This window comes from Heliangelus exortis, chromosome 3, assembly GCF_036169615.1.
Source record: "Heliangelus exortis chromosome 3, bHelExo1.hap1, whole genome shotgun sequence".
Lineage (NCBI taxonomy): Eukaryota > Metazoa > Chordata > Aves > Apodiformes > Trochilidae > Heliangelus > Heliangelus exortis.
Window position 1 is genome coordinate 29142911 of NC_092424.1, and position 15335 is coordinate 29158245.

The 15335-nt window shown below is 34.3% G+C and overlaps 1 protein-coding gene across 16 annotated transcripts in view; it reads left to right on the forward strand.

Moving 5' to 3' along the window:
• Window positions 1-15335, forward strand: part of NRXN1 (neurexin 1) — a 705459-nt gene that overhangs the window by 210803 nt on the left and 479321 nt on the right. The window lies entirely within an intron of this gene.

The window sequence follows — 15335 nt, forward strand, 5'->3', positions numbered from 1 at the left end:
ACTTTCCCTTGATGAAAGTCACATTGCTCCTAATTACACCACAGGTGCTTTTATGATACTTTATTAGAAAATACTGTGATGTAGCAAACCATGCACAAGTAATATGAGACAAGCTATACAAGAAATGTCCAGCTTCATTGCTTAAAAAAAAGTAAGGTTTCTATAGTCAAAGTTGCACTGTTTTAAAGGTTTCTGACAAGTTTACCTCATCAAGATTTTTTTCTGTTTTTCTCTTCTAAGCTATCTAAAATTTTAATTTCATTTTTGTCCATCGTGTTGCTAATGGAAACTAAGAGAATTATTGTCAGGGTCCAGGGATAATTAAAAAAACAGTACTAGGAATTTGTTTCCAAATGTATGAAACAAAACTGAGACTAGCAATTTCATGTAAGGAAAAGAGAATCAGAAACACTTGTACTGTCTATAAGGATAAAGGTGAAATTTCAGCTTCCAGTGACTGGCATTTCTTCTAGTGCTGGTCCATTAAAACATGAAGAATTGGGTAATTTCTCCTCTTTATATAATAAGCTATCTTTACCATAAATCCACTACTTTTAAGGTTGGGTCTTCTTGTTTGGATTCCAAGTATAGCATGAACAGTCCTCAGCAGGGAAAAAAACAAACCAAAACAGAACAACGAAAAACCACATTTCCTTTTTGCTAAATGTAATTCTAGAATAGTGTGTATCTGTATAAGATATGGAATCCTGACACAGTAAAGATCTTTGGGCTAGAATTTGGGATGATAACGTTTGGCCAAGACAGAAGCTTTTGCTTCTACATGCAATTATATTTTCAGTACTTTCCTCATCATCTTGAGGAAAATGCTCCAAGACTAGGATTAGATTTTAAGAATATTTTCTTTTGTAGTTAGCCATCAGTTACTCTGCCTAAATATTTGTAGACAAAATACTTCCAAGCAGCTAATGCCTACATCTCACTTCAGAATAGATTGTATTAGCTTCTGGGATAAAATAATTCCACTGAGCCCAATGCTTGAATTAACATAATAATTAAAGTTTGAGCACATTGTTGTAGGTCACAGTAAGAAAATGTTTAATCTTTCTGCATTCATCTGTGTACATTAAAGGATTTCGGAGGTCTACAGAGACTGAATTAAATTTAAGTGTTTCAGAAATGAGCAGAGTGTTTTATGGAAAATGTGAAAAAAATTTAGCTTTGTTAGGAGCTGTTTATAATTTTTTTGTTCTAGCAGTAACTATACAGCAGAGTTGCATCCCTACTCAAGTTATTGTTAATTTAATGGGAGAAAACTGTAGATGTATAGAGCCAAATTGCAGAATTATACTGCATCTGCCCATTTAGGGGGTTATGTTTGGTTGGTTCGTAGTTCATTGTTGGTGGTCAGCTGTCACTTTGGGAAAAAAGGTCCAAAACATTGGGCTGGAATAAGTGAGTACAGGATGTAGTAGGGCACATGAAAATTACTCTGCTGTAGGGGCTGGTAATTTACAAGACTATAAGAGTGTTATGGGAATGAAAGCATGGTTTTTCAAGCATAATACCAGATTTAAAAGTTGATGATATTAAGAGGAGAATAACTTAATGTTCTTTTATGAGTGTTGAGTGAAGGCAAAGAATATTGAAAATTATCTTTTCTTAGCACTAACTTGCCAAGATAAAAATATCTGGATGCTGATTATTGCATCATTAGAAATGATTCAAGATCCAACTTTACTTGAAACTACTTTGGAAATCCTGTGTAAATTCTTGAATTTCAACAGAATCTTTAGCAGTAGTTTTTCTTTCTTCTGAAAATGTTCTTTGCTACTCTAGGAGTAAATGGATTTTGTTATATGATAGTTCATTCAGGAATCCACTTGACAGAAAACCCCAACAGAATGAGTGCAAAAATATTCTCTGTTGGTGTTCTAGTATTCTGAGGAGCCAATGCAGGCTGTTGTTCAGCTGTGTTTGGGGCTGCACTAACAGGTTCACATGTGGAAGATAAGGAAAGAAAAAAATGGGGAGACTAAAGTTGCTTAGAACAATCAGTCTGTGTTTTTCATATGGCAGCATGGGAAAGCTGCTTACTAACTTTTTATTGGGGGAGTATTGAAGTAACTGAGAGGGACATAGGAAGGCAAAACAAGAGCTGCCCTTGGATATATATCAAACAGTTGTAATTTAATGGCTGGCAGGTTGGTGAACACTGCCTGCATTTCCTTATGAAATGGAAATACTTTAATGTGCATATTGTCTCCATAGCCCCAAACTAATGTACAAATAATCCTTGAATAATAAAATAATCAAATTACCCTTGAGTTAAATTGTGTTTTGTCTCTTGGATTTCAGTCTAGGAAAATGAAAATGAACACAATTAGTAGAGAATTATGAAAGCGTGGACAGCTAGTCTGCAGATTTCTTATTTAAAGATAATTGTAATGATGAACATAACCTGTTATTTTAAACCATTTACAACTATACCATTGTTGCATTTGAATACTGAGGTATATTGCCTCAACAATAGTACTCAGAGGTAGGATTCTCTCGTACTTCAAACACACCTTCCTATTAGTATTGAAAGTGAATGCTGTAGGGATTGCAATCAAAACTCTCAGCGAATCTGTAGGGAGTGGGAGCCTTGGGGAATAATAAAGATAACAATTAGAATGTTTTCTTGATTGACAGATGCAGTAATTACCTTTCTTCCTTGGATGTTTAGAAGGGTTTAAATGATTTCATAAACATAATAACTGTCCTGAATTTTCAGTGATGAATGTACATGGGTTCTGTGAAGAACACTTCAGTTTTAATTAATTTGAAGATATCCAGAGTAGTGATCAAGCGGCTTTAGAAGTCTAAATACTCAGAATCAAATGTCCTGTGTATTGTATGTAATGGGCTTTACTCATTTTCTCAGGGTGGTATGAAATTGAGACTTAAGAAAGGAAAACTTTAAACTCTGCAGGCATCTAAAATTATTGAAAAATGAACAGCAGAAAAACCTAAACGTTTGTACTATGTCTGTCAAAAGAGGATCTCTCCTCTTTTGATTATCCTTTGTAAGATATGTTAAATTATTTTTTTCAATTGTGTTTTTTTATTGTGTCCTTTGGATCATTACTTTGTTGGGTTTTTTTCTTCATATCAATATGGTATGAGACTGTAAATAATGCTAAGCTCCTGTGCAGCAATAATAAATATTAAATATGTTGGGCAGTTATGTTAGACAAGTTATTTAAGAAGTGAAACTACTTTTTAATATCTAACGTTTCTAAGATAAGTCAATGTTTCTGGCAGCTTCATTCTTTCTATCCATATCTATTTTTTTACCCTCTTCATCACTGGGGAGGTGAGATCTTCAGTTTTATGTTATATGCATGTAATGATGCAACTATGTTAAATTGTCTACAACCCTGCCAGTCTTTCACCTTCTTAGGTAAATTTATTTCATAGAAAGCAGGATAAAGTATAGGTGGTGCAAATATGCTGTCTTCAGGGGAACTTATGAGCAAATAACTTGTCTGAGACATAACAGCAAATTTTTTCTCTAAATACCAGTACAGCACTAGAGTCCAATTATTTTTATACTCCTAATTTTCTTGCACTTTTATAGTGTTACTACAGGCTTGTATAAAAAGACTATTGGTAATCTCAGTAGGGAGGCCTCCTTATCAAGCAGTTTCAAAGAGCTATAACTTCTAAAAAAATAAGTATCAGTAGGTAGTACTGAATTAAGGGGAGAAAAAAGCTAGCCAGTGTTCGAAAAACTCCATGTATAACATATATAATACTGATTATTTAGCCACTTGCAGAAGTTTTCTTGGATTTTCTCAGATTTGATAATGAGGCTACGTGCTAGTTAGAAATCTTTTATATTTTCACAATACATTCCTAAAACACACCTCTAAAGATAAATTTAGACATACCTCTTTATACATTCGTAGCTGAAAATAAAAGAGCGCACATTGCTAAATGCAATTTTCAAAATACTGTTAGGCCAAGAAACCTACTTATCACTTTACAAGTCTCATTTAAAAAAGTTTGTATTGAGTAGGTCTTGAAAGCCTTATTTTGATATAATTTGCCAGCTGAATATTAGAATGTAATTAAACTCTTTTAATGAGTACATCTTGTTAAGTCGTGCTATGCATTGTAAAGAAGGAGAGGAAGTGATAGAATTGTCTTCTGTTTAATATCAAAAAGGTTGATACTTGAAATTTCTAAACGTATCCACCAAGTTTCATTCAATTATTCCTTCCTTTATCACCTTATGGGGATAAGCTTTAGAAAATAATGGGAAAATATGTGGGGAATATATTTACAAGCTTTAATGTTGCACTGATCTCTTACAATGTGCTTAAAAAGCTGTTTCATGCTACAGAAGCTGGGCTTCTGTAAGGAGTCTTGTTTCACAAGGTGGTTTTGCAGTGGCAATGACTGTTTCAGTAACACTTCTTTCCTAAAAATCATCATTTGTTAGGTAGCTACTGCTCCTCCTTTGCAAATGGATTTAGATTACACTGAGAGCTATCTGTGTTCATTAGCAAAAAAATTGCTTACATACTTTAATGTTGCAATTGAGTAACCCCAGATTTTGAGACTGCCTCATGTGAAATTACTATCTGAATATGAAATTACTATCTGAATACAATTCATAATACATATGAAATTATTATCTGAATTCTGACTAAGGGCAGGAAGGGGAATGGTTATGAAAAACAGCTGTATTCTAGCGAACATTTATTTATTTATTTATTTATTATTAATTTATTTTTATTATTAAATTTAATTTATTGTCCTGGTGTCCCTATTTAGCAGTTTGGGTGGACTACAAACCTAGGACAGAAATCCTCTCTATTCCGCTCCCCCCCACACAAAAGGAACATAAAAGGGGAATAAAGGCTGGGACTTTAAGTTGGAAGCTGAAAATAATTAGAAACAGATTTTGCTAACACAAGAAAAGGTAATAACATAAACAGTAGAGTAGCAAAAATACAAATATATATAAATATATATTATATATATGTATATATATATAGAGAGAGAGAGATAGATACAACCTGATGCATAGCATGTGGTGAGCTGGCAGTAACAAACAGCAGCACAGCAAGCAGGAAGTGGGAGGAAAAAAGAGGACCTGCTGACCTTCCGATCTTTGTTTTAGAGTATGGCATGAAATGGGAGGGAATAGATCCCTTTCTTTCTGTTTTGCCCCTCTCAGAGTCTGAAAAGGCCTCCTTCCTTAGTTCCTCCTGTTCAAACGGTGACACCTGAAAAGTGGATGCTAATGTAGAACAATAATGCCTATAGACTTACTAGTCCTTCAGCAAGCAGTAATATTAGAACAGGTCATAAGTCCAGTAAAACCAGTCCTAGCATGCCACACAATAAAAGAAATGGCTATACTACATCAGTGTATGGTATCATCTGTCAGCTGTCTGTAGATTTCATCAGACTTTAGTATCTTTTCCGAGATAATTACTTTGCAATCAGTTGGCCTTTTAACATATCCCCACTTCTATTTTGGTTTTTATGTCTGGCTGCTGCACACAGAATGGAAATAGAGCTTATTTTGTTATCAAGGCATATTCTGATCTTCAGGTGGGGCATTTCCAGAGACTGCTGATTAGCGAGAATAGTGAGCAGCATATGGCTTAAAATCTTATAAACTATTTATAAAGTTTACTTTAGTTTTAATAATGAAAAATGGAGAAAACAGTGTTCTTTCGCAAACCAGAAATTATTCCAAGATTTTGTGTCCAATCTAAATCCATTTTCAATTGCTTTAGCATTCTGAGCTTTTTCAGCTTGCAGAAATACAGCAGATTTCAAAGATGCTACTACAGACAGTTAATGAATATGTCATTTCTTTAGTGTAAATAGTTGCCTTGTATAGCCTGAAAATGAAAGAGAAGGGGCATGGAGGGATATTTTGGGGTACTTTTTTTGTAATTCGTTGGACAAGATGAATAAAAATTTATGAAGGGTTTAGGTGATGTCAGCACATGTGGAAAAAGAAATAGAAGAGTTTTCTGATCCTGTAGCTCCTTTGGACACTTTTGATCAAGTTACTGATGTTGGCTGAAGGCAACTCTGAGAATGCAGTACTAAAAGTAATACCTGACAAACCAGAAAAAGGCATATTGCTCTCGTTGCTGCTTCTCATAGAAGGCCTTATTGAAAAAGATACAGTTTGTGGCTGCCATGTGACAGTGAAGTAAGATAACTAAGCTAAAATAGTGTTTTTAGCTAATGGTCTATGTCTCTCTGAAACATTTTGAGGTTCCTGTATATCATGGAATCATAGGAAGTTAGGGGTTGGAAGGGACCTCAAAAGATTATCAAGTCCAAACCCCCCCTGCCAGAGCCGGGTCACCTATAGGAGGTCACACAGGGACACATCCAGGTGGATTTTGAATGTCTCCAGGGAAGGAGACTCCACAACCTCCCTGGGCAGCCTGTTCCAGTGCTCTGTCACCCTCACAGTGAAAAAATTGTTCCTAATATTTATACGGAACTTCCTATGCTCCAGTTCATAACTGTTGCCCCTTGTCCTATTGTTAGTCACCTCACTCTGTCCTCCTGGCACTTGCCCTTTACATATTTATAAACATATCCAGAACCCTTGTAAAACTCTGTTAAACAACAACAACAAAAAAAGGTAGCTAACATAATAGTTCCTTTAGCTGTTTTAAAAGAGAAGGGAATGTGATGGGCTATTATGAATTGCTTGTTTAAATGTAAAATTTCTAGTATGTTATACTAGTATGTATACTTCAAAGTATGTTTCTTTATTTTAAACATGAGAGAATCTCTCTTTATTAAATGATAATATCTTCAGTGGGCTGGAAAATGTGGTAAAAATTGTTTTCATATTTCATTTTCAATGTTTATAGGGAGACTAGGTGTTCTTAAATAGCTTCTTCAAACATGTTTAGAAGACTTGTACAGGGATCCAATAGACTTTTTCCAAAGGTTTATATGTAGACATTCCTTCAGTGACACAATGTTAGACATAGATTGAAAAAAATGTGACAGTTCTGTGTAATACTCTCTAGAGGGTGTTTGTTTTGGTTTCTGGTTTTCAGATCATTGCTGTGGCTCCTATTGCAGAAACAAATGCCCCATATTCCTCTAGTACTTCTCTGATAAGTGTAAGACTGCTTTTTAAAAAATGGCTCATTATAGACATTAAACCAATTGCAGTGGTCTTCCCTCTGCATCTGTGGAACACTTACTGTTATGCACATCTTCTTTTAACATGAGTTAATCAGGCCGAGATACTTCATGTTTTTTGTTGGATCCAAACCCCAGGACTTGCTGCACTAATCCCATAGTGCTGTGTGTTGCCCTAAGGGTAACAGGTTTCAGTTCAACAGGTGTTTTGGGAGTTTGTTATTAGCATTAAAAATGTTCTTATCAGATCACTTAACTAGTTATAACTATTTAACTATGTATTATGATAAATTCATGTAATGTGCTCATTTGGGACTATTCCTTATTCTCTCATTTGAAATTTATGTTAAGTATAATGCCAACAAAGTCAAGGCTATCTTAAGTATTTCTTCCTCTCTTAATATTCACTTTTACCTAGTACGATGAAAAATGAATGCAAGTTTTCTAAAAAACCCTCAGCAAGGAATAGGGTGGTATTGCTTTGTCCAAGGAGCAGATAAAAAAAATGGGTTTCTATTTTTTATCCAGGATGCAGCTTGCTTTTGATTTTCACAAGATCCACATTTGTTTTTAATTCAACTCCCCCTTGTGAGATGCAGGCCGAAAAGAACCAGCCCAGGACAGGGAGGGAAAACTTTACCTTTCCTGTTTCATCACTCGTACCTGATTAATTTCAAATTATGCATTTGCAGAAATTTTGTAGTTCAGAGAGAAAAATAAAAGACATTATTTTTACTATTGTAATGTCAACTTTTTTTATACCAGCTCTGCTTTCTTTAAGCAACTTGGTTCAGAAAGTCTCTGTGCCTCTGATCCTTTGAAATCTGAAAATCTGTATTTTTCAGTTTAGCTGCAAAGTCAGTGGGAGTCTTGAGGCCCTTGGTAAGTTGTTCAGTACAATTTTTACCTTGGAAACTAAACAAAGCGTGTAGTTTTTTGTTTGTTGTTATATTGCTAGCCTGGTTTCCCAACATCTGACCAAGCTCCCTAATTAAGTTTTAAGGCAATGGTAACATTGAGTAAAAGTAGTTTATTCTGTGGATCTGTGCTTTGTATATTTGGAACTGTGAAGTTTGGTCTTTATTTAATAAGAATGACTTTTAAATTATGATATCAAACTTTGAGGGTTTGAATAATATGGAAGGCATTATCACTCTGCTATAAACTGCTGGACTTTCTAATCTACTTTGGAATGATATGACTGTTTACAGGGAAAATATCCACTTATTTTCATACTGTAGGAATTTAGAATTTCATGTACACTAAGGTGGTATCGTTCTTAAAAACTCCTGCTCACTTTACTGTACCTCCACAATGACAAATTTACTTTTGAAGTGCATACTCTGTGTGATTAAATGAAAAGAACTGAAGAACAATGAGAAAATCGCATGGTCTAGCCATTTTAGAAATTAATAAAAAATTTTATTTAGCAAAGTAGAGTTATTTATCACTTATCTATTGTTTCCTGAATGTAATTTTTCGTGAGTGGCAACTATCATAATTTTACTATATTTTTACTATAATCAGAGATGGTGGGAAGGGATCAGGGGCTTATATTGTGCAAGTTCATACTTCTGATAATTAGCAACTAATTTAATGATTGTGGGTTATATAATCAGGAGCTAGAAAAGCTATTTTCAAGTTTCTCCTCTGCTGCTGCAACATGATATACATGATTTTGTATCACTTATGCTATTAAATATTTGTTGTCAGATAGAATTTTACTTTGCACTTCAATTTACTTAAGTATATACTAGTTTTGTTTGCATGTTGGATGCAAGTAGTGCAGAATGTGCTGTCCAGGATTTCAGGTGTAGTGTCTTTTTGATATAAACCATGGACTGACAATGGGCTTTCTAAACAGAGACTATGTTAGTCCAGATTTCATTATTTTGTGGAGAGGGCTTGAGTGGTTTACCAGCTCCCTGGATCTTTGGAATGAATAGACATTTGTATAGCATTTTTCTGCAAAAGAATATTGAAATTATTCTAATAAAAAATGAGACAGGAACAGAAAACTGGTAGCAACAACAGCACTTTTAAAAATTAATTTAACATTAACTGATAAAGCAGGCCACCTGTATTCTATTTGAATTAATAATTTCTTATATTTTATCATGAATCCATCATTTTTGTTTGGTTTTGTTCTTAAGTCTTAAATTAGTTAAGCAGACAGTAATAATTTGTTTTCTTCTTTGAGTGTCTGCATGATTTTAGTTGCGCAGTCCTGTAAGCCTGTTTGGTGTAACTGGGAAACAAACTAGTGTCAAATTCAGGTATAAAATTTGGAAAAATATGTCACAGCCTTTTGAGCTTTTCATCGTAAGATCCAGAGAGTGATCTATTAATGGAAGGGTATAGGCTGGCCTTCTAAAAGAACAGAATGCTGAGAAGCCCTGTGTATGATGCATCCTGAGATCGTTTGAGGTTCAGTGGTATACATCATATGCTGAGAAAATTTCCCCTGTGTGGAATGGCAGGCTACTAGTTTTCTGTTTGCTTCTACTTTGCTGTTACTGCAAAGTTTCTACTTCTTTACTGGATGTTTACTATGGAAGTAGCAGTTCAGCCTGTCTTGTTTTGTTGTGTCAGTTATCCTTGCTAATATTTCTACCTATGTGCTGTTTTGGTGTAGTTTTCTACTGATAGCATTACTTGCTGAAAGAATAAATGTTTCAGTTTTAAATTGCCATGAAGGAACACAAATCAGTACATCTGGGAACACACTAGAGATAATTTTTTTATTCAGTCCATATTTAATGTTTTGAAGATAGCACAGAAAGAACTTGGCTCTTAGAACTAGAGTAGCACCAGTATCAGTGTACTTCCTCTTTGAAAACAATTATTTTCAATGGGAGACATAAATTGACAGCGTTCTCCCACATTTTGTTTGTATAATATCAGATTGGTTTGTCACACAGCAAGGGTCCTTGGATTTCAGCTAACAAACTTATTTTAAGATGTTTGGTTTGCTCTTTTCTAAAGAATCATTGCAGCTATCAATAAATAGCTTTGAGTTATTCTTTCCAGACATTTTTATTTCTTTAGCCAATGTTCCCATTATTGTTACTACCTAATAAGACCAGAGCATCCAGTCTTATATGCATGTAATTTCAATCAGGCATGGATAATTGATAATATCATTATAGAATCAGCTGGACCAGTTTTATGATTTAATACTGCCAGGGAGGAGGCTAAATATGCTGTAAATCTTAACATAGTGCTTATGTAGGATTGTAAAATCTGCTACAGAGTTGCAGAAGTAGTAGAAGTATTTATTCTGGACTTTTGATCAGACTCTAAGATTTAAATGAACTTTCCAAAAAATCAATATAAAAACTGTTGTTGACTCGACTGGGGAACAAGGCAAATTCTAAGCAGAAAAATAGAAAACACCCCCTTTCTGCACTAGCAGGTGCTTTAATAAAATATGCTTCTTGTCAGAATCCTTTCTGCTACGCAAGTGGATCACGTCTTTCTGTATTTATCTGTATCCCATTATTCAGAATTGTAAGTGCAGTAATATCCAATAATTAGCACTACTCAAATTTCAGAATACAAACATGTATAATTCAGTTACTGGTATTCATATTATCTTTTTCTATGCAGATAATTATGTTTTGGTCATTAAATGAAGTGCAACACATAATAATGGCTAGAATGAATGCCGTACATTTTTAAGTGTTTCCAAGTGTCATTAAGTGATAATTTGAAAAAAATAAACAACCAACGATATAGACAATTAATTACTAATAAATCCTGTTCTTAACTCACTTTTAAAATCAACAAAAGTCATGGTAGGAAATGTAGCTTTTTTATATAAAACCTTTGAAGATTTTATCTATATATTTTTAATCTATCTATGCTAAACATATGTTTTCACGTCAAAAGTAAAGTAGTGCATCTGCTTGACATTAGAGTTGATATGGAGATGGTCACCAGTATTGCTTTGTAGCTTTTCTGTCCTGTATCTAACTGATAAAATATTTGACTTGTATGTGGTTCCTGCTGTACACCTGCTGGAAGTGTCTATCATGACATGGGGATCACAAGAAGGAGTTTTAATTTGTCATGAGGAATGCATTACACCAATGGCCTGAGAATGTTCCCTTCAAATAACTTCTTTACTATCTGCTGTTTGGCCAAATTACAATATTGTCATAGTAGATATTATTTGAATCCATGCCATGGATTTTGCTTTAAATTAAAAGGAACTACTTAATTTTGTTGAGATATTTCCTGTGAAAGTATGCACCTCATCTCCATTCAGTCATTTGAAACTGGTAGTTTTCAGGATTCGTTTCTCTGTAATGTCAAGAAATGCATTTTCAGTTGTCAGATGCTTGTGGCAAAGAACTTTTGTTTATAATAGGCAGCACCTACTGGAAAAAAAACACTATCTAGTTAAGTATGTGGACTGTCTCCTTAGCTTCTCAGCCCTGTGACCTTCTGTCTGTCAGACTTTTTTTTTTTCCCTAGCAGTGAACACATGAGAATAAAAAATTGAAGTTCCTTTTACTATTGATAGCAGAAGTGAATTTCCTAATATATCAAAATGTTGCTGAATCATTTCAGTGTTTTCAGCCTTAGCTTCCTAAAAATGAGTTACATCATAAATCTCAATGAATTTTACTGAAAACACAGTGGCTACTGAGAAAACAGAAATTGCTGCTGTACCTATAGATGGATCTTGCCTGGTGAAGCTGAATTTCTCTTCAGAAATGAGATTTTGAGATATGTAATGATAAGTATGAAAGTATGAAATTCGGCAGCTCATGGCCATACTGTTGTTGGATCAGAACCTCTCCCACTTATATGAAGTGTGGATATGACCTACTTGGGGAATGTTAGTGCTCTGATGCACTAGCATCCTACCCTACAGGAGTCCTGGTAAAGGTTCTGTGTTGTAATGTTACAATTAATTCTGAAGACTGAATATCAGTTCTATATTGATAGAACTGAGTTCTATAGTGACTGAACTCAGTTCTATAATGTAAAAATAGAAAATAACTGACTTTGGTTTGGCAGGTGAAAAAAAAAGATAGTTGGACAGGGAAAGAATGCAAGTTTTTATCTACAACGTTTGGATTTTCTGACCAAAATAATTTTCTAAAGGAAAATGCTATGCTCCATTTTTTTAATTTCAGTTCAAAATCAATTTTTAAACAAATGCTAGTTTGATGCAAATCTCAGCAGTTTGAAAATCGAATGCTTCAGCATAATTTAATAAAAAAATTACAGTTTTGTTGCTGAACTTAGTGATTAAATTAAATCCCCAAATTCATTAATTCTTTTCAGAAATGCCCCAAATGCAGTCAGCACTACCTGTGAACTTGGGGGAGCTTCATACATGATTTGATTTTGATCAGTTCACCTCCCCAGAGAAGGTGAGGGAAGAACTTCATCTTATTTAACACATGTTTAGGTAACACATATGAAGATTAAATATGCCAGTTAATGACAGTTCTTCAGTGACATCACTGAGTATTACAGGCCTTGCTATTTAAGCTAAAAGGATTGGGAAAGAGTTCAAAAATTAGAAGTGAATGCTGCAGGGTGCATAGCATTGTTTAAAGAAGTTGCTGCAGGGGTTCAGAATTTGCCATTACTGGTTTTCCCAAAGGGAAAATGGATGTAGTAAGCATCCATACCAAATTTGCTGTTGAGCACTGTATGTTTTTATTACATAAAATACACGGTATTGGTGCTGGTCACCACTTAGTGCATTGAAACCCCAGAAAATGCAGGGGTTGTAAATTTTTCATGCAGAATGAACCAAGATTTTCCTGCTATACCGAAACACATCAGGGTTGTAGACACACTGATATCAGTGTAGTGTTCTGCGTGAAGGATTGATTTAGGAGGTTTAAGATGTGGCTAACAGGTCCTGTAATTCCTGTGTTTTCCTTAGTGTAACCTACAGTGTTTCTTGACCTTGTGTTCCTGACAGACTAGAAGGAAGCTTTGTAATCAGGAAAAATGATTGTTTTCTTGCTTCTCTATAGTAATGTCTAAGGTGAAAAATGAAAACTTTTGAACAGATGAAATAGGATAATTTTTTGTCTCAGTTATGTACATGGAATCTACCTCCTATCTCAGTCAAATTCAACAAAGGGTAAAATTTGTCCTAAGTGCCAAAAATTTATGCTGTATGAAAGTGTTCTGGTAATAAAATACCAGCTTTACTTTGAACTGCTTTTCTGTCCCTAGGAAGCATTAGTCAGATGTAACTTCCAGCCAGAATGGAATTTCATGCTAAAAGTAATAAACACCAGTTACATTGGAGCTTTTCTCACCATACAACCACTTGTAGTCATAAGCTTGACTATTTAGGGTTTGTCCCCAGAAAGGTGATTAGGTTTGTCCACAGAGGTACCAGCTGCCTATTTATTAGAGCCCTACAGAAGTATGGTTAGGATGTTGCATATTTTGATGATATCTGGCTCCACTGTGTATTTATTATGTCTGATGAATGGCCAATACAGGAAGCAATCTGTGCTGTGTGTAATCAACTACTTGTTGTAATAGAGGAATATTGCTTAATATGAGACTGGGGATTTTTGTTCAGTTTTGTTTGCATTTTGTGAGAAGTTCTATCAACAGATAGCAGGGAAAAACATCCTTAAGGGTACTCGGAGAGGTGATTTTTAAATTGTTTTTTCTGTTTGTTTGGTTTTTTGTTGTTGTTTTTTATTTATTTCTTAAAAGTGTTTATTTACAAAGCAGGCTTAGACTGTGAAATCCAGACGGGGTTTTCCTGTTACAAATTTTAAGTTCTTTCATTTGGGGCAAGATACTATTGAAGCCTGCTTTGGGCTGTATACAGAGCATATTAGATGAAAAGTTGCTTTGTGATTTTTTTATTTTTACTTAAATATATGGTAGTCTAGTCTGATTTGGCTGCTGCCACAAAACAAAACAAAAGATAATAAAAAAAAAATCCAAAGAATGCTGCCTCAAATTTGTGAGAGAATACTCCAAAATAAATACAGACCAGTAATTTTTAATATTCTTCTTACAAAGCAGAGTTAAGTAAAAATGTAACTTTTGTCTGGAGTTCCATCTGAGTTTACTTTGCAGTACTATCTGAATTTCCTATGCTCTGCTTTCTTTCTTAAGAAAAGCATTGCAAATAACTAGCATCAGTCTTCATACAGGGGCTTGTAAAAAAAAAAAAAGTGTTCTCACATCTGCTTCTTGCTTGCTCTGTCATTCACTGACCTCTTAATTCAAACCACTTTTATTTCTCTTATCTATATTATTTATACATATGCTTGGGGGTTTTGCTGATGGTATCATAGAGTAATATATGCATCTGTGTTATGGAGACTGAGTTCATCCTCAAGAATGTTGAAATTTAACATCTGCAGGTTTTTGTACCTTCATCCTTGCACAGCACCAACATGTACAGTCTTCAATTGAAAATTTAAGAGCACTTATTATTAGCTAAACAAATCCTGGCTTTATCCAGCTCTTACACATACAGTGTAAGATCAGCGTATGTGATCACCTGTAGGACTTTGGGGGAAAATTAATCTCCACTGCATTATACTTTTTATGATGAGACTGAAAGCTTCGCTGCTGCTATTTGTTTTTCTTAGTCACCTTCAGAAAAAACTAAGAAAATAACTTGTATGGCACATATTAGCTGGTAAAAGTACATCCTGGAAAAAAGCTGTTTACTCATGCATCTTAACTTGCTCTCTGGTGTGATGCTATGTGAAGGTTTGAGGTAGATGCCTAAATGAGCAGTTCGTAGCTTTGGTTTATTCAAGATTTTGACAGAGTACTTTAAGATATCTAGGCTACTGTTTCTTTTTGAGGTGCCATCATTTTAGTGAGAGTTAGGAACAAAAAAACTGTGTTTTGACTGGAATAATGCTTTGATTTGCAGATTCACCTAAATGTTATGTATTTAGATGTGTCCTAAATCAGATTGCTTAAATAACATTAAGACCTTTGTGATGCAGTATATTTTCTGAGTTTAAGCATAACAGTGAAAACTCTGTAAGAAAATAGTTTAAAATATATTCACATTAAGTCTTAGTTATGTATTTTTTTCATCATGGATTTTAAATGTTTTAAATAAATTACTTTTTGATACTGTGCTTACAGTAATACTGTTGAATTAAATATGAAATAATGATTGTAAGTTAATTTCAGTTATGTGCTGGTGTTTATATTAATGTTTT